Here is a 16383-nt window from a genome sequence, read left to right on the forward strand (position 1 = left end):
ACAAAAATATAGGTGTTCGAATGTAATTTACAACCTACATTGCTAGGTAGTTACAACCTATATGGTTACATATTATATTTTTTTTTCGTATCAAAGAGTGGAACTACGGGTCGTTGCTCATCTTCTCATTTCACTGCGACAATTATGACGCAAGGTAAAATAAATCACAAATGTGGTGCAGGCTAACGCACAAACCCTAGCTTCTAGTTTATTATCATCGCAAAGAATATATGTATGCACAATTGGTAAAAATATAGCTCACACCAAAGGAATCTTCGGCGCCAATGTGCCAATTTGGAAGAGTTGAAGCCTACGTACACTAATTTGTAAAAAAACCTTTAGGTTCTCTTTCCTTTATCTGCAACACGTGCGAGACACGTGCGGTTCCACACCAACCTGACGACAGCTAAAGTCCGACACATACTCGTCGCATAAGTATCGCGTTGTTCACCGAAGATTGGGATTTATGCTGCAAAGTCACCTGCAGAGATTGCACAGACTGAAGAGTTGAAGGCACGAAAGATTAGGGCCTACGTTGATTTAAAGGCCGGGTTTCCGGGTTTTTGCGACGCATGCTGTCTTCAATTTATTAGTACATCCCTGAGTAAGCGCTGAGCCCAAAGTAGCAAAAACAACTTTTTTCAGAGATTTGCCGTGGGGCGAAAACGTCGATGTTGCTCAGTCACCACGCTCTGCCGAACAGTTGTGTTACCAGAAAAAATGAGATATTATAGAAGGGCTCCGAATTTTTGTAGTTTTCTTCCTATACCATACGGAGAAATGTTTAAGCAGCATAATACAAAAAAATTCGGTTGTTTAGGCGTTTGTCATATAGATGTCCAATTCTTCGAAATTCGGGATGTATTTCACTTTATTTTATATACTCCAAAAAATACATTATATAATATCTGCACGCGAACACCTCAGAACGCCCCGAATAATTTTCCTCAATGTGTCGGATAGCAGACACACATATATGTACACAGGATCGAAGAGTTTTAAACAATATGCCTTTTTTATATAGAAACTTAAAGCTTCCTGTAATACACGCTTCCATACTTTACTAAGTTTTAGTCGCTGATGGAAGATCGCTTCTTTATATTTATGATTCTCATCATTAATAATGCCCTCTCATTTATAGATATATTCAAAAGTATAAGCTGGCGGCAAAAAAGCATTGGCCACTCCCCATATGAAATTTTCAGAACGAGAGCGGTTCGTCAGTGTTACTTAATTCATACATCTCAAAGTTCAAAAATATTCCATGCGCTAGCCTATATAAGTTTAGATAACCCGTGTTTAGTCACGCTTACTGGTCCGGACAAATGGAGCCTCTTTGTGTAACTAGTGGTCACTATCGTTACTGCCAAAATGTGGGAAGGGCCCCTGGTACGGATAACTTTACGCATATCTTGAAGTGAAACCTTCAATTTTGATTGTTTACTAGAGTTGTGCTCCAAAATCGGGGTATACAACATAAATCCGAATGTACAAAAATATAACCAGATAGAGTTTCTTGAATTTTTCGAAATAATTCGAATACCAGGAGCCGCAATTTAAATGCGAACTGTTAAATGCGACTGCCAGTGCTTTAAGATAACAGTTCTGAGTTTCCTACTGACCAAGATTTTATCTCGTCAAATAGCTACTAACGAGCAAAAGGATCACTGTGCGCCCGCCGTTTGTGCACAAGGGCGTAACAAGTGCTAAAGGTTCGACGGCGTAATATGCACCAACCACTTTTGTGCGTAAACAGTGAAAAAATACGTCATTATTTATTTATTGGCGTTTTAAATTCAGTCCTAACTACTTCTGAAACATTTCTCGCAGCAACTCAGTTGTCTGTAAACATAAGAAAACTGTATCAATATTGTAAATATTTTGGCGCAATGAGTATTTGCAAACCAAGAAATCCGTCAGTACCCCCGAATCAGGTTCCTGCACCCGGATACGAATATCTATTCTTCAAGATATAAAAGTTTTAAGTTTCTTGACCAGTAAGGTCCATGAGAACAAAAACATGTCTCCCTGCTTACTTTGCAAAAATAGGAATAGCGAGACATGGCGATGTCTCGCTATGTCTGGGAGGTTTAATATCCACAGAGAAATGGCATTGTATGAACGCGTAGTACGCGCCCATCCTGATTATAATGTTGCCCTTTAAAAAGCCGCATGGGCCAAATGCACCTTCAAAAATATTTTCTTTGATATATATACTTAAGCTAAGTGGCACAGCGGTCACTCTGAAAAATTACACTTTGGTGTTAAGCTCTGTAATTTTTTTACAGATCGTTGACTTACGGCTCACATTTATTGGAATACCACATAAAACGATCACCGCTGTTTGGATGTTTACAACCTTTAAAACATAGAATTATTTTCCGGAACACATTGAACTTTTGCTAGTGTAAATAGAAGACACGTTTGGTGTCAGCCTATTTTGCTCAGAGAAAACGCTTAAAAGACAACGTCTACAAGACAACGTTTTACTGAAGTACAAAATGTCTCCGGTGAAGACTTTGATCTTGTTTGTATGCGAATTGGGTGAGATGTTCATTACAATTTTTATTACAAAACTTATGTTCACTTGTGTAATGTTTTTTGATTGTCAGAAGGACAGGGGAACACGAAAAATACAAACCGTTACACAATCTCCGTGAGGAGCAGTTAGGAAGTCGGAGAGCGTCAGTGCCATATGTTATAAAAACTAATGCACTAACGCTTGACCGAACAAAACTCCTGTATGTTTTACTGTCGTGTGTTTTCTAAATATTATTATCAAGCAGATCACCGAGAAATATTAACATTGCCGGTTATATTTTCGGCCTATGCCTGTACTGGCGACTGATGTTGGTGAATAAATTGTGCATATGTCCGTGTTGATGATGTGAGGTTTCCTCACATGCAACCTCCATAGGGGCAAGAGCATAGACAAAGGCGGATTCATTAATCACTCTTTGTGGTTCAACTGCTCTCGACAGCGGGGATATATTCTTGCTAGTTCCTGGTATTGTTTTGCCAAAAACGTCATGACACTGCCGCTAGATGAAAAAAACAGAAGAATGTTTATTCAATGCGTATTTTATGGAGTTCTGCACCTAATACAGAAGTGGGTCCCCTAGCTGAGAAATACATCAGAATTCTTGGTCTTTTTTCAATGGTGGCCAGGTGGCACTTGCACAGGCACTGGTGTTCCGAGGTTAGGCTGTATAGCAGGGTCCTCATTATCTTCCTAAGGCACAGGTTCGAGTAGATTAGGAGGGTCCTTGCTATTGCTGTTTGGACAAACGTGCATGCTTTAATTCCCGAGCATAGAGTTTCCACGATTTGTTACTTCGTACCAATCAGGGAATGTGGGGTTGGGTAGACCGGCGCACGGAAAGCAATGTGACCGAATCTTTACCTTCTTTTTGTAGATTTCTCAATGCGCTTTGCACGTGCCGAAGACTGGCATGGTCGACTTCGTCATTTCAAGCTAATAGGGCGCGCTATACCAAATATCTCCGTGTTAGAAAGACGTTTTCGACAGTGCAAAACACTAACGACTAGGCGCTCGCTAACTTGAGCCAAAATGCCCTTTCAATGTTGATTGTGGAAAGAGCTGTTACTCGCATTAGCACATGTAAATTGAAAGTTGTGTTACAAGGTTAGGCAAAAAACATGACTGTAATGTGTGAGTAGTTCTTTCTCATTTGTTTTGTTAAATGTATCTGACCCGCGTACTTTACGTGTCTGAGAACAGTGTAATTTGTGTTGATTCAGCTGCCAAACGATGTTTAGGAGGCAAGTTACTAATGAAATGCAAGTAATTTCAGAGCCAGTGATGTAACTGTTAAGACGGCCCGTGACCTGAAACATTTCTGCTTGCAATAAATATACTGACAGTAACTGAGAAAATAAAGGTAATCGTTATAATTGTTCTGCATCGTCACTACTGACACGCATATGGACACGCAGTGTTTGTGGTGATATTTTTTACTAAAATATAAACACCTCCTGGTTTTATATAGTTGCAATTTTCGTTCCTCTAGCGGAAAGGAAATCTTTCGCTTATACGTTTATGATAAACATTTCGAAACAAAACGTGGACACAAGCGTAAATATGCACAATACAATGTTCAAAAGCCCCGCACGGGGCACCTTGAGCAATCTTGGTGTGGGTCCCTGAGCCCTCCCAGTCGCGCTGTGACCAACCGTGGCAATGAGTCGAAAGACGGAGGGATAGAAGCCTCTAACGGTGGCCGTCGGATCCTTGGTCAAACTACGGCCGATGGGTTCCCTATCCGTTTAGCGGGCGGGGAGCTCCGAGACCACCCTAGTTATCAGGGTAAGGCTAGAAAAGAAAGCACCGCTATTCCCTGCTCTATACTATTTCGAATGGTATTTTCTAAACCCTTTTCTAAACCGGATCGGGCACCGCAGTGAACCCGCACCGAAGCCATCTTCAAGCCAGTTTCAAACCATGTGTTCGCCAACCCGGAGATCTCCTTACGATTTTGGGTCGTGCAATCACTGGACAAAGAACACCAATAACCACCAAGTCCGTGCTCCTGATCCCAATATTTATCAAAAGTGTCGCTGGAAAAAAACTACGAGGCAAAAAAGCTAACATCTGGCGACATGCTGATTACAGTCAAAAGTTAAGAACAGTCTTGTAACTTACTAAAGCAAACAAGCATTGGAGATCTACCGATAACTCTGACACCCCACCGTACTCCCAATAGCTGCCAAAGAGTTACCTCGGAAGTTGAACTTCTCAATGAAAAGGATGCTTATGTTCTCGAAGGCTTGCGTGAGCAAAGTGTCAAGGCAGTCAGACGTATCCCACTGAGGCGCGACGAAAAGAGATAAGAACCAAAAATATAATCCTGGCGTTTGACCGTTGCACCCTACAACAGTCTGTAAAAGCAGGTTTTCTCTCCTGCCCGACAAGACCATACAACCCGAACCCACGACGCTAGTTGAAGTGTCAATGGTAAGGGCATAGGAATAACGCCTGTCGAGGCCAAGAAAGATAAGCAAAATGCTCGGAGCATCATCACAAGACAGACGATTGCCGCACCACACTGTTAAAATGTTTTAACTGTGATGGGCCTCACGCAGCTTACTCTCTGTCCTGTCAGATGTAAAAAAACGGGAAGGAAATAATTATTTCGGGGCTCGGAAAAGGCACGCAATGCTTCTTTGAGGAAGCTATGCCGATGCTGCTCGCCGGGGGTGGGGCGTCGTCACGTTTCGGTGGGAAGCCAGTACAGCTCTACTGACTTGGCCCCACCACCACCCTCCACCGTGCTGCCCCCAAAAGCCCACGCCACCACCCGGCCGGCGGACGTGCCGTCACAGTGGGAACAAACACACCTGTAGGTGGTTTCACCTCTCCTGTGCCTGTTCCATTGCCGCTCTCTGGCTCTGGGGGTGCTGCGAACACTGACATGGGAGCAGCGGCTGCCCCTGCGTTATTGGCCCCGCCATGGCCGGCACATGGGCCTCGGCCAGCAAGCGTCTCTCAAAGCACCCGTGCGAAGGAACGTGACACAATGGCAGATCCAAGGGCATCAGATGATGAAATGAATGTAACGCCACCCTCACCGGCATTACAGACATCCAAGGAGAGACGGCAATCCGTTAAGCGCCAAAAAAGCTACTGCCGAGGGTAACAGCTCCTACACCGAACACATGATGATGATTCATATTGGTTTCCCCTTTGAAGCGGGGTGATGACATGTCATCTTACCAAAAAGGACTAATATAACCATGTTTTACACTCTCGGTTTAATACTGGCGCTGCTTAGGGCAGGTACTAAAGCTTGTTAGGCCGAAAATAGTTTCTTTTTCATGTTACAAGTGGTAACTCTCCTAGGCAATATTCCCCTCTCTGCTTTTCGTCCACCAGCATCCAAATCTTCTTTTCGTTCCCTCGCCAGCTTTGAGGTTAACTTCCTCTCTGATGCCTTTAAATTCCAAGGCTTCTGAAAGCCCAATATTCCCTTCATGTAGATTTGGATGGATACCCTCACATTCTAACACTATGTGCCACATAGTTTCTGTTTTTTTTCCGCAGACAACGCATACCTCGTCATTTTGTAAATACTTCCCCACAAAACTTCATTTCTCTACAATAAAGTTTCTCTCCCTTTCTCTCTCCATTTAGAATGTAACGGTCATTGTTTGGGAAATGGTTGCGGCGGAGAGTGGTTGGAATAAGCGAAAATTTACAATCGCAGTTGTCAGTCTGGGCTAAGCATTCAAAGCCATGATGTACCCCTGGAAGTGACAAACAAGGCTGCGACTTTTGTTCTCGAGCATCGTGCGACGTAATAACAAATATGTGTCCAGTGAAAAAACGAATAGCCCTGCTCGATGCCTGCGCAGACCACATCTCGCGGAAGTCTGTACGTGGGCGTCGCATGCTTCGCGCTCACTTCCTGACCCCATTGTTTTTGGAATGTTAAGACGTGCTCTATCAGCAATTCTCCGGACTGCGCTGAAGACGACTTGTTATGTTTGGGACAGCCAAACAAAATCACTTGTCTGAGAATAGTTGCAATAAGTACCTTTAAGCAAATCAAGCGCTTATAGCCTGAATAAAATGGTATTGTGTTCCTCACTTTTTCCCATTTCTGGAACTCAAGGTAAGGGAGTCGCTTATATGGTGGCTTGAACGATAACCCGACTCATAAATTTCGAGTGTGCACAGCCGAAGATTAAGTGTGTTTGTGGAGTATGACTAACATCAGCGATGTTACGCTGACCAGATACAAATAAATAAGGTGACGGGTGGTCGTAGAAGTGAAGTTTAAAGAATGTGTCTTCGATTGTGACTGCAATAATCAGTGAGTTAGAAATACCACGAAGCCGTCGTAACCAATAATATGAGGGAGTGAAGAGGCGTTAATGTTTTTCAAAGTGCAATTTTTAACCAAGACAAGGCAGTACTTCTGCACGCACGATTTTTCTCTGTAATGTTACTGAAATAGTGTATTGAACTTTTATAAGAACTCACAAACTGGTGTTTAGCAGCGATGTGGTGTTAACAGAGACGTAGTATCCATAACGACATAAATAACAGCTGCATAACAAGAATTCTGAACATTTTTTGCTTGTGAACGCTATTCCGTATGCTCTTGCCAGCTGTAAAAATTGAAAAATATTACTTTTAAACATCTTTTTGATAACTTTCTACCGTACCTACAAAGTGAGAAAAATAGTTTTCAAGCATGTCGAACTTTTGTGCGCTTCGTTTTGTGATACGCTCGCCATGCGATTTTTGCTTTTAAATATTTACACAAAATTCGACGATAAAGGGTCCGAAGCCACCCAGTGTGTTTTGGCGATCTCCTCACAGAGGTAAAAATAAATGCTCCTTATTAACCAGTAATTAGCGCGTAGTAGTCATACCGACCAGAAAAATTTTCCCGAAAATCAAGGTTTGAGAAACGCTTCGAAAAATCCGCAAGTTTGGTTGCAGGCGAATTCGCCTCTAATGTATATACTCTGCACGCCCTAGCTACGGGTTCTCCACTATCGCAGAACTGCTTAGAACAATGTGATCGTCTACGTGAGCCCTTTCGGATGTAGCTGTGAAGATGTTCCCTGTTCTGCACTTGCGTCATAATGTGAAATTTGAAACATAAAGTGCCCATGTACCCTTATAAAAATACTTAACAGATCCCAGCTGTACCGAATGCGTACGCCACCTGCAGAGGCTGATTGATGTCAGTGAGAAATTTGGAGTTTTCTTGTCCGAGATTCTGGTTGGCAACATTCTGTTCTCAAGGCTTCAAATACTTCTTTGAGAGTAGCAAAAACGTTCCGCCTTCAGTGGTGTACATGCTGCAGATATGGTGGTACGGGCGTGTAGTTTTCGTTAAAATGTATGGCAACAGTACTCGAAAATAATCACTGTGGGTAAAATCATTTTGTTAGAATATTTTATGTCTCACATTTTTTAAATATAAAACAGTTTCTCATTTAGCAACCTTGTAGGGATATATTCAGAATAACGTCGATGATAGTCACGTCAATTCATCATGCGGATTGGACACAGAGAAAAAATGGTTTAATCATGGCGACGGTATTAGAGCACAAGACAAAACGGTAAAGAGTCATGGAAGCGTTCTGGCGGTTTGAGTTCGCGTTTAAATCTTCGAGTGTGACGTAGCCTCACGTTACAGTCGATGCGTCTCGTCGCGTCGCGTAGAGGCTTGCAGGACGTGGGCCCAGCCGACACTGCCAACAGCCAAGGGAGCGTAGCCCTAGTTGCAATGTGGAACTGGCGTCGCAGCGTAGCCCGAACGTCCCAGCCCGGTAGCTTAGTTGGTAACCTGGAGCCGCCGACGGTGCGCTGCCGCAGGGTGTCCCTCCAGGATCGCAGCCTGGAGCTCCAGTCAGTAGGCCTGAGGCGTCGTCAGGCCCCGATCACGCTGGGGTTGGTTCCAGGAGCGTCGCCTGGTCTTCTTCCTTCACTAAACGCTTGCCTCTTTTTCCTCTTCCTCTTCTGGTATCGATGTCCATTTTCCTGTTTCCACAATTCTTACCTTCAACACTGGCACATACTCCTTGGGAGGTTTCAGCGCATACACCTTCGGGGTTTCGGCACATACTCATTCGGGGGGTTACTCATGACAATGATGACAATAACAATAGTGCATTGCGATATGCGTTGCCGGGCAAAGAGGTACTAAACAAAAACTCAATGTGCATTCCCAGAGGAAGGACATTTCTTCTTGATAAAAATGCCAACAATTTTATGGAAAACTTCAAACAAATAGTGGGGAAATTAAGTAAAACAGATGAAGCCGCAGGACCTCCAGAGTCATTTTCTGCATGATATCTCAATCATGTCATAAAAGCTAGTTTGTAGAAGTTGGGGTTGCCGTCCTAAGTCAGCGTGAAGAAACACAATAGTTGATTTTAGGCGGGCTTGTTTCCCTACATTGTATCACTTTTAAACGATGTTTAATGCCGCCCCTTAATACCTCACAGTTTTCTTTTATAAGTCACTGCAGAGACTACTTTGGAGATTCTTTGTAAACATTTCTTCCTGTTTTCTTTATGTTTTTGCATGCAGAAATGCGGTCATTGGGATACTAACACTAGTTTGTTTAAATTTAGAATGTCACATATTTTTATGGCCACTTTAGGCGCTGAATCACCAATAAAACCCCAAATAAGAAGTGGGACCCGCATCTCTAATCATAAATTTTACAGAAGGTCGACTGAACGCGTTTCTTTTGCATTAAGTTATCTGCAAGTATCTAGGCCACCTAAACTATGGTAAGCTCTGTTCAGCTGAGTACGTTTGCAGCTGTAACCATAAAATAAAGAAACTGGTGAGCCTTTGAACGTTTCCTGACAATCTATGGTTCAGTTCGTGTTCTTGTGGTGTACAATTCTAGGTGAATATAATGCAGGAAGTGTTTGCGCGGCTTTGATATGAAATAAATTCAGAATCAGCCTATTCTTGGCGTTGAAGCCTTGATTAAGTTTTAGAGTGCTTTGCAATATGATTTTACTTGTTTAAAGTAGAAAAAAAAACAGTTTTTTATTGGCATTTAAGACTGAATAAACAAGTTTATTTTCGTGTTTATTTTGGCAGCGCTGATTCGCGATGCATCAAGTTGTGACCCTTATATACTAAAGAACTTCGAACGGCCTAAAGTAAGTATATAAATTTTAGTACACAGCCATAGGCCCTAATACGGCGATGAATAAAATTTCCAAGGTCACGTAAGCGTTCCTTAGGGAGGTTTGTTCTAAATAAAAATATACACTATTTTTTTACAAAACCAACCCGTAGCCCGATGGTGACAAAAAAAGTCCCTTTTTGACTTTTATTGTAATTTTTGCCCTGCACCATACCAACCAACGTTGTTTGTGTTGTGACAATGTGTAAGTCAAAGGCACTGTACTTGTTTTAAAATGTGCGTAACAGCTTTGCAGTATTAGTAAGAAAATCAAAAGTAGTGGTAGCCAATACCTTCAATAAATAATAAACTGCGGCCAAATAAATTGATGTTAATAATAAATATGGAATGTCACAATAAAATTAACGCCGCAATAAAAAACACGCAAGGAAACGCCCCGGGACAGAGAAGGTTTACGTGCCAACGAGAGAGAAATGTAGTCCGGACGTATTTCTGGACGAACAACAAATATTCAACAACTCGCGAGCGCGCACAGACGCGAAAAGAGCAATATAACAAGCCACAGTGTAAGACGGTGAGCGCGGCCGTTACAAATATCCTCAACGTTGCAATAATCACTGCCTCAAGCAGAAAAACAACTTTTGCAGTAGCATGTGTGCGGATAGGTGGCATGCACCGCGAATATGAGCGCGCATCAGAGTCAGCCGAATTTGAACGGTTGGACGTCCGCAGCTGAAGGCAAAGTCGTAGCGCCAGATGACGCCGGAGCTGTGAACGACGACTGAACGGGCGACAATCACAACCTATTTAAATTCTTGTGTTAAACGAGACAACCAGCAACGCTTTGGCGCGAGCGCACTGCATTGGAAAAAATGCTCACAAGGGCACGGGAACGTTGGAAGGAGCGTGGCGTCAGATCGGCCTTCGTCAAATTCTCACCCGCCGAAGTGGTCAAGGTGTTTCCATGAGAGCAGCAGGTGCGATCGTGGCGAGGAAGATACAACGCTCAAGAGAATGTGGGCGGGCGCAACCTTTTGTAGCGCACGCCATTTCTCCGTACAGTTAGCATGCTCCATAGCTTGTCTTGCTTCAAAAACTTTGAGCCATAGGGATGATACGTGACTATTACTGACGTAGAAGTGTAATCAAAACTATCATTGAGGCAATTGAAAGTAGCGCGAGTTGGTGATACATATTGGGAAAAAGCGCGAAAAATGGGCCGTCCTGTGTTCTTTTTTACGTGTAGTCATTTTTCGCGCGTTTTCCCAAGATGAAGCATTGAGCATTTATTGTATACGTGCCGTCGAATATATTGCTCGCAGAGGTAGCGGATGATACAATGGCTCTATAACAACAACATTCAGCGTCGTATTCTTGTGTGCCTTATCATGGACACAAGAAACATTGTTTGATTGCAGCTAACGCACCATCGCACGCGAAAACGTCCTCCTACACTTCGAACACGTATCATCACTACAGGCTTTTCAAAGTGTTGAATGTCTGTAAGAGCCACAGCGTCCACTATAAATTATATAGCAAGACTGGGTTTGTAAATGCCGCAGAAGGAATATAAATATACATGTGTCACATATACCTTGTACCGTGTGTTTGTTATTGAAGCAGCAGTAAGCAAGATAATCCAGCTGACCCTAAACAACCAGGAAAGCTAACAATAAACCGCTGAACCTCAGCTCAATCTACGTATATCTTGGAATAGCCGAGCTGAGCCACTGCTAATTTTTATCTCCCGAAAAGTGTCGGGAATTGGTGCGCAGTCGCCTGGCGACAGACCCCCTTTGCGAGGAATTAGAGGCGGCCTTCGCGACATGACCGTCGAGGAGCAAGTGTTGTGTGCTCTGCGGTTTTACGTGAGGGTAGCTTTTACAGAAGCGTCCGTGGCGACCGCACCATCGAACACCACCAGTCGGCCGTAAGCCGGTGTGTGCGCGATATGATCTCTAAAGTGGTGTTTTCCTGACCTCGCATTTCTTTTAGGTGGCTTGGCGGACATGGCTTCCTCAGTTTCCTACCGCTCGTCTAGCCGTTTGCAGACCGACCATGCGCTTCAGTTATCGTCTGCTCCCAAAACAGTTTCCAACGAGCATTGCATGACAGTGCGTTTTGTTTATCATAAGGGCTGCAGGCATTTTTCTTCGAATGGGTTGCGCGATGCGCATTTCTTTTGAAAACGCTACGTGGCGGGATAGCTTATACGTATTACATATATTGTCGAGGAAACAGTCGAAGCAACGATAGCCGGTTCAGGTAGTTTGTTCGCAGGGGTGAAGCCTGTGGGAATACAGGTCAGAGTGTAGAGATGACCCAGCTAGTTTCTGGCGCATGCGTTTTTTTGGCTTCATGTTCTTCCCCTGACCCATCTTTGGCGCATATCCCCGGGTAAGGATTGGAGATATTCCCACCTTAATCCTCACACATGGCTGATTCTGGTAGGGCACATACCACGATGGCTTTAGGCCCTGTTTCATCTGTTCGTTATCTTCGCTACAAATAGCGCGCGTGGCATTGTCTGAACGATCTTTATGCGTTTAAACTGGTTTTGTTAACCTTCACCCTCGTGTGGCAGGAAGCAGAGCATAAAAAGCGAGTAAAGGGGAGAGCTGATAAATGAAGTAACGCCATGACGCCAGAGGAAGGGTAAGCGGCAATGGGAATGGCGCGAAGGCGATATAGGGCTGTGAGGGGATTCAACTCTATGAAAAAAACGTCTGTACAGAGATTCGTCGAACAAGAACGGTGAACAGAAAAGGAGATAAAACAAATCGATCTGAAAAATCGGCTTTTGTTCGTAGAACATGACAACTTGTGGGATTGGCCCCCATTTGTTAGCTGCGTGGAGCTAATGTGCCCGGTTCACAAAATTTATACAATTTTAAATTTGTAAGGTAAAAGTTGCAGAAGAGTGCGTGCAGAGTGACACCTTCACGTGATGTCACTGGAGTAGGACAGGTAAACACCACCTTCGCGGAACCCCGAATAAAGGAGGCTGTGGCGTGTTTAAGTCTTCTTGCTGACGTTATGCACACACTAAAACGAACTAATGGAAGACACGAATCCGACGCAACCATGTAATAGCAGAATAGGAAAAAAGGCGCAAGTACAATGTATCAGAAAAAAGGTTTTTGATACGTATCGCCAGGCCTTTAAAGCACGTAAGGAGGCTGGAATGCCCCAAAAAATTTTTGTGTCGAAAATCGGAGGGTTACGATAACATAATAGGAGCAATAACGGTTTGGAATATGGCGCATCCATCACCCGCTTTCTTTTTTGCCAGTCGGCCATTGTAACGTGATTGCACTGCCTGCATCCGATGGCAGAAACTGCGATGAAAAATTTGAAACAAAAGGTTTATATGAACACCTGAAAAAAATAATGAAATGAACTTTGTTGACATACTGATTAATAAAGTAAAAGTACAATAAAACAAATTATTTGAATTTTCTTGCCCCCCGGTAGCCACTGGGAAAGCAGTGGAGCCTGAGAACACACTAAAAAATTCGCAACGCCCTAGTCGCACATCCTTGGAAAGCGCCAACCTCGAGCGAGTACTTCACCTGAATAATCAGAAAATTGCATGCAGCGCATGTTTAAGGCATTTTAACCCTGTCCCGAAATATTACCATGAGCTTATTATTATCACCAATGCTCCGTCTTGCCGGAGTTTCGCCCAAACTCGGGCTTTCTTAATAGCGCCCTTGTTGGAAATCACGGCAAGGAGGAAGAAGTGGTCCCTTCAACATACCTTTTGAATCATTATCATTGTACATAGTGTTCTGTCTTGTCCCATTAAAGCGGCCGCTCCCGTTCGTGGTCGCGGCTGTGTCCTTCCCGCAACATATAGTGCCGAAACGTCGGGAAAAGCGGCTTTCACAGACTTGAGACACCCTAACGAGCGCCGGCCCCATCGACCATCGAGAAGAAGTTTCCGGCGGTACATTTGTGTCCTCGTCTGGAGCCGCACCATGGGAACTCAACGGTGGAATGTCCGAGCGGGCTACCAACCAACGACAACGTGAGCCATGGGGCGAGGACCGTCAGACCGGACGTAACACGAGCTTGAAGCACAAGGAAACGACCGGAGTGGAACGAGCTTCAGGAACATGCATTCACTACGGAGACACCACATTCATACGTTGTAATGATGGTGTTCTTCTTCGTGGCCATGCCAAGGAACTCCTACCTCCCAATAATTTTTTGCACTGACTAACGCCAAGGAGAGCAATGGAGGAGCTTATCAGCCAACGACTCCAGCTACGTAATGAAGCCACCACAATTATTAGTCAAGTTGAGAAACATCTTTTATCTGGTTCAATTTCGCTAGTAATGCTATCTAGCTGGAATAGAGCACTGCTAGGGAAAGAACAAGCTTTAAAAAAACTGAACGGCGAAGTCGAAGACCTCATTGCCATAGACGAGATTGCCGAAGAAATCTAAAGTGCTGGAACATGGGCCAATACCATCACAACAATGAAGTGGAAAATACAAGAGGTTATACCCTATTTACGGCAGTCTTTGAAAAGCTCAGTTCAGCAACGAATCAAACCAAACGTGAGCCATCTAGACGTAACATGTTCACCGGTTACGGTTCAAATGAGGAGAGCACTTCTCCCAATATGTCCGCTACGTCACTGATGGTGATTACAGATAAAACATATAACAACCAAAGCATCACCGACTTCAGAAACGAGCAAGAACTGAAGCGTATTCAAGACTCCGACATCTGCTATTTTGCGAAGAGCACGTCCTTGCCTTCAGCACCAACAGAAACTTTTCAATGCAGCCATCCGGAATCTGTGGCAGAAAACGACTGTGACACCCAAAAAAGGCCAATTCGCACGGTCTCTCCTGTGAATGTGAACAAACAGGTTCCAACGAGTAACAACTTAGAAGAGCGTACGCTGTGTGCGAAAATAGCGCACGGAAATAAATGCAGAAGGCATCAAACACATAAAGAACGAAAGAAACGGAGATGTACTAAACTCCCTGAGAAAAGCATGAAAAGAAGTGTCTCCATACTTTTATGTGGGAAAAGAGGAAACGCTCTTCAAATGGCCGTAAAGAAGATACAGAGACATACAACGGGGAAACCTCGCAAGCAAAGATGTACAGGCAAGATTCCACGCCGCCTGATAATGTCTCAAAACTGTCAGCAGAATCCTTCTCGGGGGGATACCACTGTTTCCTACGGAGCTGACACAGCCACCCATGTGCCCCATTTCACGAGGTGCAACTCCATACTCCGCCGTTTGGGCAGACGGTACCAGCAGCGATGGTGAAGCAAGTGCACTGGGGCTGCACCGGACTGCTTTCAAGACTGCACCGGCTCGTTTTTTCAATTACCAATCTACTTTGGAACGGTAACGCTGCATTTGACTTATTTGTTTAGTACCTTCTTCTGTTCGTGGTCGGGAAGATGTTTAAAATGATGGCAAGGAAGAAGAAGTGGTCCCTTCAACATACCTCTCGAATCATTATCATTGTACATAGGGTTCCATCCTCGGCCAATTAAAGTGGCGGCTCCCGTTCGTGCTCTCTGCTCAGTCCTTTCTGTGACAGCCCTTATTTTGCATTTTATGGCGTAGATACGGTTTCGTCTTTCGCTGCAACACGACAAAATACGAACTTCCGAATCAGCTTTCTTCAGGTTCTCGTGAGAGCGTTGAGCTTTAACTCAAATGTGGCGTTTCTGAGTTGCCCTATCGGAAATAAAACATTCTAGGCTACCTTTTTTGTCCCTTTATTTTCCGAAGAAAATATTTGCTAATATCGCCGTGTTTATTGACATATTTACTTTTCATTTGTTCTTTCTTTGTTTCTTTTGAGGACCACTTCACTGATCCTATAATACTTGATTCCATGGTTTATGGTTATTTTCGCTGCCCTTATGTAAGCGGTGAGGCTGTGGCAAATTCGTGCAAAGTTCAACGTGCTTTCCGTTCAACTATGTTTTCACCTATCTCGTCTTCCTGCGCGACTTGCTAAAAAAATTGCAGAGTTGTCTATTAAATGCTTTTTTTAACTTCTAGTTCTTTATGCGTTAAGAAAACGAAGGAAGCTCACACTAACGCATAAACATTGAAGTTAGCGAAGCTGTATGCCACACGCGCAACCATCGCGAAGTTTTAACGTCAGGATTGCAGCCCATTGCTTCTTTTCGCTGCCCGAACGACCTTTACTCCATCATTCTTGCTATTAGCATGAGTGTCTTTCATTTTTTGGAGGTCATAATTACTGCACGTGTGCTTTGACGTGTCTTTCTCGTTCCGAGCAAGTAGTGTTGCAGCGATTACGGTGAGCGCTAGAGTTTTTTTTTTTTTTTTGGCAATCTTGGCCAATCATCTTGAGTGGGTATGCTTGGCTTCACCTGTGCAAAGACGCTGGGTGGTCGCGCAAGGCCCGCACACATGAACGCTAGACATTTTCTCGGGTTTGTTAACGCAGGGCGGTCTCCTCGAGGTCCACGCTCACGTGCGCGCGCTCGGCCATTCCTTGTTATTGCAACTGCGGAAACAACAACTTACGGTTTGCTAAACAGCTTCGCTGTTAAAACAACTACTACCCGCCGAGCATTCCCGTCAGCATTCTCATTTCCCTTAGTTGTTTTACGTCCTCTCTTGATGGGTTGAAACACCGTCACTTGCTCAAGAGCCTTCCCTTTCCACACCGTTGCCGCCGAGTGAGGACATATAAACCCAGTACGTTGATGACGATTGTCTTA

The 16383-nt window shown here is 43.9% G+C and overlaps 1 long non-coding RNA gene across 2 annotated transcripts in view; it reads left to right on the forward strand.

Annotated features, from left to right (window-relative positions):
• The first annotated feature begins 2445 nt into the window (after positions 1 to 2445).
• Positions 2446 to 16383, forward strand: part of LOC144139386 (uncharacterized) — a 59641-nt gene continuing 45703 nt past the window's right edge. Inside the window, exons 1-2 of one of the 2 annotated variants that reach the window (XR_013316174.1) lie at positions 2446 to 2544; positions 9599 to 9660. This is a non-coding gene — a long non-coding RNA (uncharacterized LOC144139386). The remainder of the gene's footprint in view (positions 2545 to 9598; positions 9661 to 16383) is intronic. The other variant, XR_013316173.1, reaches the window with a different exon arrangement.

This window comes from Haemaphysalis longicornis, unplaced genomic scaffold (genome assembly GCF_048455015.1).
Source record: "Haemaphysalis longicornis isolate Haplotype H1 unplaced genomic scaffold, Haemaphysalis longicornis Haplotype H1 scaffold_5, whole genome shotgun sequence".
NCBI lineage: Eukaryota > Metazoa > Arthropoda > Arachnida > Ixodida > Ixodidae > Haemaphysalis > Haemaphysalis longicornis.